The sequence below is a fragment of the Equus quagga genome, chromosome 21 (genome assembly GCF_021613505.1).
Source record: "Equus quagga isolate Etosha38 chromosome 21, UCLA_HA_Equagga_1.0, whole genome shotgun sequence".
In the NCBI taxonomy this organism is placed as follows: Eukaryota; Metazoa; Chordata; class Mammalia; order Perissodactyla; family Equidae; genus Equus; species Equus quagga.
In genome coordinates this window covers 14,881,066-14,896,678 of record NC_060287.1, presented here as the reverse complement: position 1 = coordinate 14,896,678, position 15,613 = coordinate 14,881,066, and positions in this window count along the sequence as shown.

Genomic DNA, 15,613 nt, shown 5'->3' with positions numbered 1-15,613 from the left:
ATGTTAATTTCCTGAAGAATCAGTCAGCTCGGCTTCCATAACAACATATCATAGACTGGATGGTTTAAGCAACAGGAATTTATTTCTCACAGATTTGGAGGCTGAGAAGTCGAAATCAAGGTGCTAGTCAATTCCATTCCTTGGTGAGAACTCTCTTCCTTGCTTGTGTCCTCACAAGGCAGGGAGAGAGAGAAAGGAAGCAAGCTTTCTGGTGTCTCTTCTCATAATGGCACTAATCCTACCATGTGGGCTCCATCCTCATGATGTCATCAAACTTTCTTAGTTCCCAAAGGCTCTTTCTCCAAATACCATTACATTGGGGATTAGGGCTTCCACATTGGTATCGGGGGCATAATTCAGTCCTCAGAGCCTGATATTGATGAATTCACTGTGGTTATGTGGAAAATGTCCTTGTTTGTAAGGAGACATGTCCTAACGTAGTTGAGGGTAATGGGGCATTTGGTTGGCAAATTACTTTCAAATGGTTCTTTGCGCTGCACTTGCAAATTTTCTACTGGTTTATGATTGTTTCCCAAAAAAAGTTTTAAAGGTATTATTTCTGGTCTCAAGGTGTACTTGGGAGGAGAGACACGTGAGCAACTGTAAGTAAACAGATTAAGTACATTAAGTACAGTGAAATATGTGGTAGTATAACAAAGGACTGACAGGGAAGAGGGAAGGGTGAGTCTGTCCAGAAGGAAAGCAGGAGAGATCTCAAAAAGGAAGTAAATCTTAGGTCAGAATGGAAAACAAACCAGGGTCCATTGGATCTTTGTTTACTCAGTAATGATTATGTGACAGGATCTGCATCTTTAATTTTTGTCGTCCCCCATGCATTTGACTTCCTTTTAATCCATTATCTTTATTCTTCACTTCCTTTTAAGGTGAATAAAAGACTAAAGATTTGCAGAAAGCTCAAATAAAAGACAGTAACAAATTAGTAGCATAAGGTAAGTTGGGGGTCAGATAAAAATGTGTCCAAAAATGATGTTTCTTAGCCATCATTCTTTTGCATATCATAATACATTTTAACAATACTTTCTTAGTTTACTTGGTTCACTCTTGCTCTCCCCTTTCTGGTCTTTCTGGCTTCTGGAACTCAGAGACAGACTGAAAAGGTTTAACTGTAGGTCTCCACATTTGTTGCTCTGACGATGGTCCTTCCTCAAATATTCTAAGAAACTTCTAATGGACAAGGGAGAACAAAGCTTAGAGTGTTCTTTAATTTCCCAATTCTTATAGAGGTCCATGACTCATTTATTGATTGGGAAAATATTTACACAGTATCTACGCAAAGGTAACAAATTACCTACCTAAGGCATGTCCTGACTCCTTTACAAGGTTTGTTGTTTTCTCAATTTTAAAAATGTGAGCCAATGTTCAAAAACCATGAGATTTCACATAAAAATTCCAATATTAAACTCCCTCTACCTTCAGAAGTTATGGCCACTGGAATATACAAATGACTATAAAATTGGACTGGAATGAGTAGAAGTAGGCCTCATATGTTAAGCATATGATCATCTGTTTAGAAGTCCACACCACTCTCTACTGCCTGATGTTGGTTTGTTGCACTCACTTCTGCTCTGTGTATGGGTCTTGAAGGTCCTTGCATTTGCAGTCCTGGCCAAATAGCTAACAAAGACTGCAGAGCTTTGAGAACAAAGACAATGCAAAAGCATGCATTTGAAATACTAAGTTTCATGCTCTGGGTTTTAAAAGGTCAACAAGCTCAAAAATGTATTTTTAGAAAAGACTGGTCAAGAGTTTTCCCTTCTTACTGACTTGCCCAGTGAAAAACATGTAAAATCAGAGTTGGAACCAGTTGACTTAATGCAAGTCAGATGAGGAGAGAAATTACCATGTGCTAGGCATTACATTCAGTTTCAAGAGACCTTTATACCCACTAATTCTCAATTTTTCTGCAATGGAAACTGATATTGGTACACCTGTTCAGATATTTTAAAATTACATTACCATTGAATTCAGGCTAACGTAGAACCAGGGATTCATTCAAGTATAATTCAAACTATTAATAATTCTACTTTTGCTGGTTGAGACAATGTCAAAGATTCATTTAAATGGTGTGAGTAGCAACTTATACAAAGTACTGAAAATGATACTCCCTTTCTTCTGAGAGAATTCACATAAAGAATTTTTTTTAATACTTTACGTCTATTTTGTAAATAACCATCCATATTCTTAATCCACAGAACCATTTTACTACCGTCTTAACAATAATAATAATGTCTTGCTTGTGTATAATGCTTTAAAGCTGACAAAATGCTTTTAGATCCACATGAAGTACCGTATAAGAAAGTTCAACACCATACAAGTATTTTTTCATAAACTTAGACATTTTGAATAAATGCTTGACTTGTAGGTATGATTTTGAGCATGAATGCCACAAAGAATCATTAAAGTTCAATTTAAAATAATTTTCACTGTATATTAAAAACCATTTCTTTATCTTATTTGTGTCTCATTGATCAGAAGAATTGACGATAATTTACTCCAGAGACAATAGAGAGGCAGATAGTGGTACCTTATAAAATTTTGGTAAGATTAAACATTGCTACCTGATTACTCTCTTTTCTCACACTTCAATCCAATTTAACTGAAGGTTGATTTTACATCTGTTAGGTTCAAAGATGAATAACACACAGTCATTACCCTCCAGGAGTTAACAGCCTTGTAGGGGAAAAAAGATACATGCAAAATGAATTTTTATACGTGACATCATATGATAAGGTCAATTTTTCCCAAAGTGTTATGGAGATGTAAGACAACTGATAAGAATGAGGATGAAGGCAAGAGTCTCCTTGAATGCTTATGAAGGAGGTATCACTTGGGGTGAACCTTGAAGAAATTAGCATAATTTTAGTTTTACATAACTACAACACTTTTGCATGAACATCTGTATTATTAGCTTTTCCTTCCCCTGACCATTTATGTGCACTTACTTGATAATATTTTGTATGCCTCTTTACTGTAACACTTTTTCTTTGCTCCTTAATTTCCTGACTCAGTGTACAAATGGGCATTATTCTTTTGTATGCCTGCCAAAAGTGTAATTAAAGAATGTCTTCTTTCATTCTATTTTAGGGTTCTATTTAAAAAAAAGTTTGGAGGGCCTATTAAATAAATCATGGTACATCAAAAAATTTGCCTAGTATGCAGTCATTAAAAAGGATGAAATAGAAAATGCATTTTGACTCAGAAGGATGTTCATAATTAAAATTTTAAAAAACAGAATCATGCATATGGTATGAAAGCACAGTGTACACAAAATATTGATCTCGATGTTTATGTATATGAAGAAGGAATTTGGAAGAATAAACACCAAAACTTTAGCAGTGGCTAATTTTGAGGGAAATATTACTTTCTATTTAGTATAATTCTATTTTTTTGTTTTACTCTTTTTTTTTTTTTTAAAGTTTGGACTGAGCTAACATCTGTTGCCAATCTTTTTTTTTTCCTTCTTCTCCCCAAAACCACCCAGTACCTAGTTGTATCTTCTAGTTGTAGGCCCTTCTAGTTCTGCTACATGGGACACCACCTCAGCACGGCTCAATGAGCAGTGCTAGGTCTGTGCCCAGGATCTGAACTGATGAAACCCTGGGCCACCGAAGTGGAGCCTGCAAACTTAACCACTCGGTCATGGGGACGGCCCCTCTATTTTTTATGATTTTAAATAATTCAAACACAAAGATACTTATATTGGAAGAAGTAAATAGCATATGCCATCTATTTTTCCCCACTCTAAGAATTAGAAAAGTCATTGTTACTTTTTAATTCTATAATTTGATTCAATAATTCTTCAATAATTATCCAGAATGAATAATTTAATTCAAAATAAATTTTAGAAAATGTTGACGATCATAAATTATGTAAAAATATAAATTCAAATTCTTGAACAATCAAATTCCAGGGAAGAAGAATGATAAAAGAATTATGGTCACATTAAGGCAGAATTCTAATTATATTAGAATTAAAACCAAAATAATAGTTTTTCATCAATAACCAGCAAGGCTCACTATTTTCTGTCAATATACCAAAAACATCGGCAATAGTCACCTAAAGAAAAAAGACAACAAATGTAACAAATTCATGAATCTGCTCTATCATTTTTCAATGCGGTAGTAACTAGAAATAAAAATTTCTCTTTGAAAGTATAGTAGACAACATGCAGAAATGAAATGGAATCATAAAATCTCAGCCATTCACCGGAAAATGATACAACGCTTCATCACGAAGGCAACAGTTGGTTAGAACTATAATGCAACAATTAGAAAAATGAAGGATTTCTTTAGCTTCTACAACTGCAATATATTTCACTTGGCCTCAGCCAGAGCTACCCAGGTATTCCTTCCCATGAGTGTGACCCACACATCTGTCACTAACCCAGCTTGTTAAAAATAACATGCTCTTTCCATATAGGATTACAGGAGTCACACATTCATTTTACATTCCTTGTCTTACTGGATCCTCATTGCAGTTCAATGAATAGACAAGAATGATATTAGTACATGTATTTTACAGATGAGGAAACTTAGCATCCTAGAGGAACCATGATGTGCCAGGCAAGCCACACATCCCATGAGCAGTGAGCAAACTAACATCTACAAACACATAGCAGGCAAAAGGGATCATCAACTAAGGTATAAATAAATGCAATCTGCCTTGCCATTTTTATGGGAACTTTCTGACTCCTGCGCCACTGTTGGTTTTTATTTTATTGTTGTTTTGTTTTTTGTCTCCTGCTTTTAATCTGTACTGTTCTGCTTCTTTTAGGCATTGAGCAGTTTGTCCTGAATTAGAAAAGATGCTAGAATGTGAGAGTGGGAGTTGACCTACATCTGAACAATTTGCATATGATTCACCACAATTAAACAATTTGGTTTGAAATAGCTACAATTAAGCTATTATCAGAGAAGTATTTACTAGACTAGAAATTCTAAATTTATCTTCACATACATTGTAGCCAAGAAAGGGGCCACATTTTCTGGCACTCTTAATAAGTAAGGCTAATACTGAAGCAAATTCTTCCAAATTAACATTTATATTACTAAATCACTGACAGCTAATTACACTTATGGTTACTTTGTTTTTTCTCAAAAGATTACAGGTTTAAAATAGGAACAAAAATACGAAATAATGGTAGACAAGAGAATCTCAGCTTCTAACACTATATTACATATATTGACATATATATAAATGAATATATTATAAAATTACCCTCCTGATATGTGGTAATATTAAGCTACCCTAAAATTATGGAGGGGATAACACAAAAATGTAAAAGACAGAATAAACCCTGTGTACAGTAAAACATAAACTGTAATAATGTTATGCAATAGCATGGAAGAAAAATTCAAACTGATTAAACACTATGTGTTGGATGATTTCAAGTTTAGCAAGTAGGTAGGTATAATATACTTTTCAGTTATTCAGAATAAGCGACATCAATTCTATTTCTATGTAACAAGAGGAATAAATCATTGAAAGATAGCTAAAACAAACACAACATATTTTATAACCAGAAAAATTTTCTTTTTCCTACCTTTATGGGTGAATGAAAGGTTCTCTGATTAATCTTCAAGGATATCCTAAAAAAGAAATAGAAAATGGATGACATAGAGAATAATAAAATAACAGGACTGTTTTAAGGTAATTATCAAATCAAGTGTTAGTGGTCTATTTGCTGGGGGGTGGTCTACTTATTGTAGCAAGGCATTGGCTGTTCCACCTGCAAATATACGTGAGGCTGGCAACACTGAAGGTGACACAGACCACACAAGCATTAGAATAGAAACTTTACACATGGCCTGAGCATTTTTGTACTCTGTAGAGCATGGATGTGGTGTTAAGACTCTTATTCACAACTATTAGCCAATTTGGTAATTTCACTATTGACAGCTGGTAAAGGTGAAAAGGAAAAAAGGAAAATCACACCATATTGCTAAGAAGAAACAAAATAACGAAAAAACAACAAAATTACAAAACAATCACTTCTAGATTTAATAACATCTTTTTAGATTATTAGAAATATAGGTACTAAGATTGCAGTCCATTTTGTGAACTTATATGATCATAAGATCCACTTGGAGTGAAACCAAGTCCTATGTTCCAGAGATTTAAGAGACATATTACCTGGCATAGGGAATTACCGTAAGAAAATTCTAGTGCCCATCATTAAAACAGGATTAGTCTTAGAACTAGAAGGCAATTTAAAAATCAAATGGTCCAACATCCTCACTTTACAGATAAGAAGGGAAGGCCACATAGCTAGCTCATGACAGAACTCAGGGTAGAATTTCCATCTGCCAGTCTCATACTCATCCCACAGCATTAAGTTATGTAATTCTTTGTAACTTCCAAGATTGGAAATAATTGGAGAGAGCAGAATTGTGTATTCTGCTCTTGACAAGTTCCATCTTCTCGCTGAGGCATCATATTCCTGCCTGAATAAATGACCTATGTCATTGACATTTATTGTATCTACTTTGTTCAAAACCCCTTTCCTTGGTGGAGGGAGATCCCCAAGACTTAGATGACAGATTCTAGTCTCAAGCTGCTTACAAATCAATAAGAATAAGCAGGAAAAAAATCAAGAGAAAAAGCACATGAGCTACAAAGCTGACAAAACCTGTCAATAACACTACTCACTGGATATGAAAGAAGCCACCCAGTAGTCCTGCACATAAAATCTGTTTTCCAGGCAGACTTCAAACAAAGAAAATCTACCATTGCTCTCTAACAAATGCTTCCCCTTTCTGAATTGATCTGTATTATTATAAGCAGTAATGAAATCATTCTCCTTTGCTCTCTAGCTAGACTTCATCTTTTAAAAAAAAACCAATCATCTGTGATTCTTAATAAAATGTAATTTTTGTAACAATAACAATGGCTTATTAAACCATTTCTTGTAAATGCTTTCAAAAAATACACAATAACCCCTGGCTCACTTTGTTTTGCTAACAGTAACCTCTATTTTTCCAGAAAGTGCAATCACAGAATCCACATTACGTAAACACAGAATCCACTCCTGTACTATCAAGGCTAGAATTTGAAGAGACTGGGAATGGAGCAAGCAGCAATGCAATAGCTGTGGGGATGTTTTCTTCTGCTATCATCTCAGAAACAGCTTGTATGCGCCATACTGGAAGCTCACAGCCTCAGTAAGATGCCGCTCCCCTTGCTGGACAAACTCAATGAATAATTCATGCTTCATTGCAGAATGTGAAAGGATGAGTGTTGTAAGTTTAAAAGTTATATCAGATATAAAAAAGACATTATACAAAAAGTGTTTCCAAAATGTGAGATTTAAATAATTTGAGAGTTTGGAGTGGATCTAGCTAAAGTTGCTGGTGTCTTCAATAAGGTAAAGCATTATTTAATAATAAGATGTATTTGTTGGATTTCATTACCCCAATTTTTCAATTCTGCTTAAATCATGAAGAAAGAATGCTGAGGCAAATATTTTCTGTGCCAAAGTTTAAGCAACTTAACCCAACCATATCTAAGAGAAATAAAGTCACAGAATGGATTACAAAGAAATATGTTCTTTGAAATTTCAGTAATCAGTGAAGGATATAGTGTTCCTACATTTTTCTATAAGAAAACATATGATAATAGTTTATCACTCTTATTTTATAGATAAATAAATACATGCACACACATACACATACTATTGTGGGTGGACGCAATTATGCTGTTCACAAGCAAATATGGCTAAAAACTGAAATATATACTTCTAATCCATTATGTATCTTGTGTTCTCAAATGTCCTTGACTAGAGACTAGAGTTTTGGCTTTTTTAATAGCTCTGAAATTGGGGTTTTGGCAAATAGACACGTCTACAACTTTCAAAGTGGTGTACATGGTGCAAATGACTGCCACTTTAAGGCAAGAGTACCATAACATGGAAGGCAAGATTTTGCAGACAGTTTACGGACAAAGAAGTGGATAAGTTGCCACTATTTTTAATATAAAATTAATTAGAAACTCTCTTCTTGCTCTCTTCTCTCCTTCTGTTCACTGAGGAGACTTCATGAGAAGATGCTACCAAAAACAACTAAAAGATCTCATGTTTTAGAAAACTGCAGTTTGAATAATCAAGAGAATTTAAAATATTGTATAAATGTATTAGCGCTTTCATTCCTAAAGTCTTTAGTTCTTTCGTCAGAATAAGAAATCACAAGAGGATACTCTATAAGGAGAGCAAGTTGCTTAAAGCATTTGAAGAACAGAACAAGATTAGACCTTAGCATGTATACAAAAGTACATAGGAACAACCAACTTCGAATGTCTACACCTTACACCTTTAACACAAAATACACGTGCTCTTCATAATGAACATATAGGGAATTATACTTCACATATTTATTAAAATAGAATTCTGTAGGCCAACTGGGTTAAAAGCCTTTTGATTGTCCAGAAAATCCCCTTTTTTACAGCTATGCAAATGAATTAAGATATATACTATAATATCTATGAGTAAAGTCCAATTTTATTATTATAGCATATGTTTTCTTTTGATTTCCACTAAGCATAGTAATGCCATTTTAGGAATAATAAGCATTAAAACTTTTACATTTTTCGCTTTGAGGTTTGCTTCCAGCTCCTCTTCAGGATTCAAATCAAACAATGTCAACTAGTAGTATAGTTTTACTTGAAAACTCACCTTTGTCTACTGGATCAACACAAAAGAATAAATACAAGGTTAAAAAATGAAGCTTGATTTATAAAATTCTAAATTTTCTGACATTAATTACTAGCAAAGCATGGATTCTTGTTCATAAGAAATAAAAGTACTGTTTCTGTGTAGCCTTTTATACACTCAATTTACTCTTCTGTATCCTACAGTTTCAATAAACCTGCACTACACTTTGGATCCAAGTCCAGGGTATGGTGAGGGTTACTGTTAAGTCTCTTAGTCTTGGTCTCTTTAAAAATTATATCAGGAAGTTGTGGTTTAGTTAATGACACACAGATTCTTTTCACAAAGAGCTTGAGACCCAAAGCTTTTATAGAATTAAAACCATCTTCACTTTCTAACTAACAATCATAAGATGGTCCAAATCATTGTAAGGCCATTCCTGACCTTTCAAAAGCTGCAGCTTCCTTGCATGGTGATAGAATGCTTTGAGAATAGTTCCAACAGTCACTTCATGCCCAAGGAATTTGATAAGGTCTTTTTCCTCACAAAGCCTCTATTTGGAGAGAATGATATGACTGGTTTTCTGCCAAAAGGCCTGCTGTAGAGATTGATCTCAAGTGATCATTCTTTCCAAGTGACAGTTGGAAGGCACATGCCCATTAGGATGGTTCTAGAAGTGTTCTTAAGCAACTTATAGAGGCCCAGCTGAGATCTTGTCAGCTGATCTGAGACAAGCAGCGACAGCATCCCAACGACAGATCGTCATATTGTCATGTTCCATACCTTTCTGGAATAAAAACCTCCATGCAAGTAAAATGGGCTGTGTTTTAAAATCACATAAATCCAGGAAGTGTAATTTTTAGCTATGTTTATTATACACATGACAAAGTAGGTTTAACATCATCTTTTAAAAACACACATGCAAGGGCTGGCCCCGTGGCCTAGTGGTTAAGTTTGGTGTGCTCCACTTCGGCAGCGCAGGTTCGGTTCCTCAGCATGGACCTATACCACTTGTCAGCCATGCTGTGGCAGTGACCCACAAATGAAATAGAGGAAGATTGGCACAAATGTTAGCTCAGGGCAAATCTTCCTCAGTGAAAACATAAACAAATGAAAAACCACACATACACATACCTTCTTTAAATGTATTTTCTTTTGATTGCAACAAAGGAAATGCACAGTATTTTATTCTTAAAAATATCCCAACGTTTATTTTGGAAAATACAAAATAATTAATAATTTTCATTGAGAAGTTTACATCCCAAAAAAGAAATTCAAGCTCTTATAGTGTTCATATACTACCAAAGTAATACACTAATTTATAAATAAATAGGTAACAATAAATAGTGGTAAGCTCTATGAAGAGAAATAAAGCAGGGAAACAGGGAAGTGAGTTGGTGATAAATTTTTAGAAAAGGTGGGATGATTAGGAAGATCAAGAAGGAAAAGAACAAAAAGAAGAGGTCACACTGCTTCCGGGAGACTATCAGCTATCACTTTGGTCCTGCCATAATGGAGTTTGAACCTGAGATGCCCTCATGTGACCAAGAGATCTTTCTGTAAAATGGGATAACAACATACACTTTGCAAATTTTTGTAACCTTATAATTGATTGCAAACATATTATAGGTAATATTGAAAAGAAGAACGCACTGATTAAAGTGAATGCACCAGAATGGGACTTCATGAGCTTTATTTAGCTTTGGACGCCATCTTAGGTCACTTACACATGTTAGTTAAAACTCATAATTATGATTTCCATTTTATAGATAAAAAAACAGATACTTAAGAGGATTAAGTAACTTCCCAACATCAGAAAGACTGTAAGGGGTGAAGGCAGGGTTTTGGCCTGGGTCCCTGTCACTCTAAAGCCCAATTCTTGCAGCCCCACTGGACTGACCCTCTGAAGACTAAAATATAAGGCTCCTTCCACCATCACGCCAATTCTCTCAATCCTTAATATCTAGTATAATAACTGTAATACTCTATGTTTCTGCCATACCTTAAAATTCTTCGAGGCATGTTCCCTAACTACTTATTGTCACTCTCATAAAAGTTCTGAAGTAGGTATGATTCAGGAAATTGAAGGCAGCATGGTTAAATGATCAGTTATGTAACCCCATCTAATTCTTAATGAGAAAGATAGCACTAAAGGCTCTTCAGATCAGAAATGCAATTCGCTTTTTCCCTTGAGGCTGAGCCTATGTAGCAACAACAAAAGAACTGAACATCAAGTTCCCTCCATTTTCTGATTTTCGCATTCTTACTCTTTACCTTTCATAAGCTTATTTTACTCTTCACTTTGCTCCCTGGCCCAGTCAAACAAATAAATTTAATCAATTCTAATTTGGGGACATATAAAGTTATCCTTTATTAGACTGGATACAATACCACCATGGTTTTGGCATTTGCATACAACACGTATGATTCAGTTAATTGTTTATATTACCCACGATGAGCTTAAAAGCAGATGTCAGTATTCGTTATAAATTTGTTTTTCCTTCCTCAGAATTCATCTATAGATAGTCCAGTATGGACACAATGATTTTTTTTATAGTATGATAATTGAATTTTAGATGTTCCACAGATTAAGATTTAATAGTCTACCATGTCCCACAAACATAACTGCTCTTGTTTTATGACTGATATAAGGTGGCTGATCCTATGTGGCATCAATTTGAATTACTTAAACAAAGTCCAAGTTGCTATGAAATTTATGCCTAGGTCAATAAATCACTTGAGACACGGCAGTAACTCGGTAGTCCTATTCTCTATGTAACTAAAGAGAACGGGTGGATAACCATGTCTGACTAATACCCACATTCTCTCCATGGCAAACAATGACCTTCATGTGTCTTGAGAGGTACACTAGTTTTGTGGAAAATGGTAAAACACCACAGGAATGATGTCAATCAATGGGGAATATCAAAGTCAGAGGAAAGTGTTTAGAAGAAGATCCTAAACCAATCATTTGAATTGTTTGGCATCCTTTCATATTTTCACACAGAGTTAATCTTTATCACTGCTTCCTCATCCTCAATCAGCTTCTTCCAGGTCCCTCCTCCAGGCTTTACATAACGAATCACTTAGAATATGTTTCTTGGACAAAAGACACACACTACCTCCAAAATATCAAAGTTTACTTATCACTGATACTTGAATTTTATATCTCCTTTTTGGCAAGTGATGTAAATTTCCAATTCTCACATGACTCTAAACAAGGGGAGTGTTTTGTTTTCTTTTATCAATGAACATGCCCTTCACATGATTCTTCTGTTCTTTGCCAAGGACTTCTTGACCTTGAAATATCAGAAGCCTCAAATTTGGAAAAGGATCATAAATATTGCATGGATACAATAGGAAACTGGTAAAATAGCATATAAGCAAATAATTACACAAAAACAAATTTTTCTCCCTAATAAAATGAACTAGTGAGTTATCAAAATTCTCAAAGCCATTAAAATCAAGGTGAGTGCCCAACCTTTATCAAAATGATAACATGCAGGTTGCTAAAGATGTAGAATAAAAAATTTACAGGGAGACCTCAAAATACCTAACCACTGAGTTCATCTATAGAGGATAGCAAAAATTTCACCCATCACTAGACATCAAGTTCTTCAAGTATAGAGACCCATCATTATTATGTCTCTCCGTACCCAGCACAGAGCCTCTGGCAAATGGTAGACGCTCGCTTAGAATTTCTTAACTGAATGGAAATTCTTAAATTCTTCCAAATGCATATCCAATCCTATCACTCCTACCCCTGCTTCAAATCCTTCAACATCTTGTTATTGCTCTTCAGATAAAGACTGAACTTCTTAACAGTCTACAAGGACCTGCTGGTTTAGCATCTATCCACCTCTCCAGGCTTGTCTCACATGAAACTGCTACCTTACTGTTGGTGCTAACCTCGATTCTTCCACAACCTTGTAGACCCCAGCCTCCCTTCCACTGACCGGAAATGTATGCTTTGTAAAATCATTTTTAAAATACTTCAAAATACAAATGTACAGAAGTATCAAAAATTATAAAGAGGCTGTAAGTATTCAACCCAAATTAAATATACATTACCATTTTGCCATGCTTGCTTCAGTTATCTTCTATTCTAGCTCTTTAAAAAATAAAATAAAACAAGACATAGCTCAATATCTCACTTCCTTCAGGTGTCTGCTCAGGAAGGGCTTCCCTTACCACCCAATCTGAAATGGCATCCCCCAACCTTTCCATCTTCTTTTGCTTTATTTTTCAGACCATTTATTACTACCTAACATATTGTATCTTTATTTGCTAAAGTGTTTTTTATCTGTACCTTTCTGGAATGTAAGCTGCATGCTAAATAAATATTTTATTGTAGCCAAAGTTTCACCCAACACATTCCACTTTCCCTCCACCGTAACCTGGTTACCGATGACAGCCTGAATTCGGCACATGTGATTTCTATGTGTGGTTTCTACCTTCCCTAAGGATGCCTGTCTTCACAACAAAGACTGCATAGCTCTCTTCCCTTTCTTTTACAGCCTTGCTAACTTATATCCATCCTCCCAATTTCAACTGATGAGCTACTTTCTCAGACAAACCTTCCGCTACTCCCCCTGCTTCTTCCTCTGTACTCCTTCTTGGCAAGTGTGACAGTTAATATTTTACTTTTGTTTGTGTGAATATTGAATAATCTGCCTCTCTTTGTCACTAGACCTTAAACTCCGTGAAGCCGGGGTCAATTCTGTGTTTGCTTATCATTCCTGACACATTGTAAGTGCTTAGGAAACACTCAGGAATGAATGGATTGAGCTGCAACATAATTCAGAGGAAATGATTCCAATCTGTACTCCTATACATGAAAATGCAGACGGACGAAGGCCAGGAATCAGTCATTTCCTTGGCTAGATTTCCTTTCTCCATTTTCTTACAAATGAAGTTGGTTTGCCTGGTTGACATGAAACAAGGATCACAGGGTACTATTTCTCATTGTCACACAGATATTTTCTCCCCACAATTCTTTATTATACTTCTGGAGAGCCTTCCATGCATCTCTATGAATTGGCCAGTACACATAATTGTTTCATATTTTAAGACAAACAATTTTATTTCAACACATTCCAAATGTAGGAGTCACTAAGTTATATTCAGACACGAAAGAGAAAACTACTCTGTGGGACTGAAGTTTCGGTGAATCAAGTAGAAATATTTCAGAGTGCTGTCTCATGATTCTGAAAAACATTCCACATAAAATATGAGACCCAGTTCACCTCAGTTCCTGCTCAAAGGCTCATGTATTATTGGATCAAATTACACAGCATTTGTACTTTCAAACTGAGCCCTTTTTCCTCTGGCCTCTTTCTTCTCACATTCTTTCCAAACAACGTGTATAAACACACACACACACACACACCTTGATGAAGAATTAAGACTCAAACAATACGGAAATACTTATATAAGTATATAATCATTTCTGCTTCGTTTTACAAAAACCAGATAAGTAAAAGTTCAAGAAAACTTAAAAAAATTTTTTGACTGAGGACTCTAAAAATACATTGATATATAAATATGAATTTTGATAGCAAATTTCCCCAGGCCATATAGAGCTCTTAAACCTACTTTCACATCTGCAAAGTTATGTCTTCAGTTTATGATTAAGCAGACCAGAAAAGTAGTATGAATTATGTTATTAAAATATCTTAAGACACTTTTATTAGATATTCTGCAACCATGTAAAAGCAAATTATGTGCCTTGGGTGAAAAAATAGTACTTACATTGCACGAATAATCGTCAATATGTATTCTTTTAAACATGGGCAAGGATAAATAAATATAAAATATATAAAATTGATGTATGATGCATAATATAATAATTGTTGATAAAAACCAGAATTTAGATATTTAGGAGCAATTTCCAAAAAAAAAAAGAGGTTTGTTTCCTCTGAAGCCATTACTCAGTCATTATTTAAACATACATAGTCTTTTCAGAAGATATATTTAGTGTTTCTATTATTTACACAGATGTCTAAAACTCAAATTCCTACAGAAACCTGGCAACATAAATTAACGATGTGGACTGGGGTGGACTGTATTGGGCTGCGGTGTGCATGTCAGGAGTTTGTGACTTCCGCTTTAAACATGATGAAAACTTCTCCTACATATATCTATTTTTTCCTCATATGCAGCAATACTCTTAAAATTAATTAATTCATCTTATATTGTGCTTGGTTATGTGCCTGTTACTGTTAAAGTTGTCCCCAAATTGTAAAGAATAATAGAACTGTGTTTCAGTTTCAAGATGCCTATCATCTAGTGGGTTAGACAACACATAACTGGAAAAATGATAACCATGCACAGTCAGAGCAATGATAGACATTGACAGAGATATGCACAGGATACTACGGAAACATGGATTAGAGACATCATCCCACACTGGAGTCAGGAACAGGGTGAGAATGAGGCTGGCTCTACAAGGAAGATAAGAATTAACTGGAATTGGAATTGGCAAAAAGTTGGGAGTGTGAAGAGAAAGCCTCGAGACAGCCATGAGCATACACAAAAGCCCAGAGAGAAGAAAGAGCATGGTGTAAGAAAGCAACTGTTATCATTGAAGATGATATTATGAATAGAATATGAAGCAGGGATGGCTTGAGAAGAAACTGGAGAATTTGACAACGGACAGATCCTGGATGACCTGTGTTGTACTAAGGGGTTTATCCTAATTAATATGGCAAGCAAATTTACTCTTATTGCCAAATTTTATATGACGTAACTAGGTGGCTGAGTTTCTGTTTGAGAAGGATTCTGAGGGAATATCAGGACTTATTAAATAGAATATTTTAGTTGATTACTAAGTTTTCCATAGATGCAAGAATGGGGAGTCATGGCACTGATGCTATATTTGCTATTCCTGTTATATAGAGTTGATGTCTTTCAGTGTATGTGTGGGGTAATATGCTAAGATTTTTCTTTAAT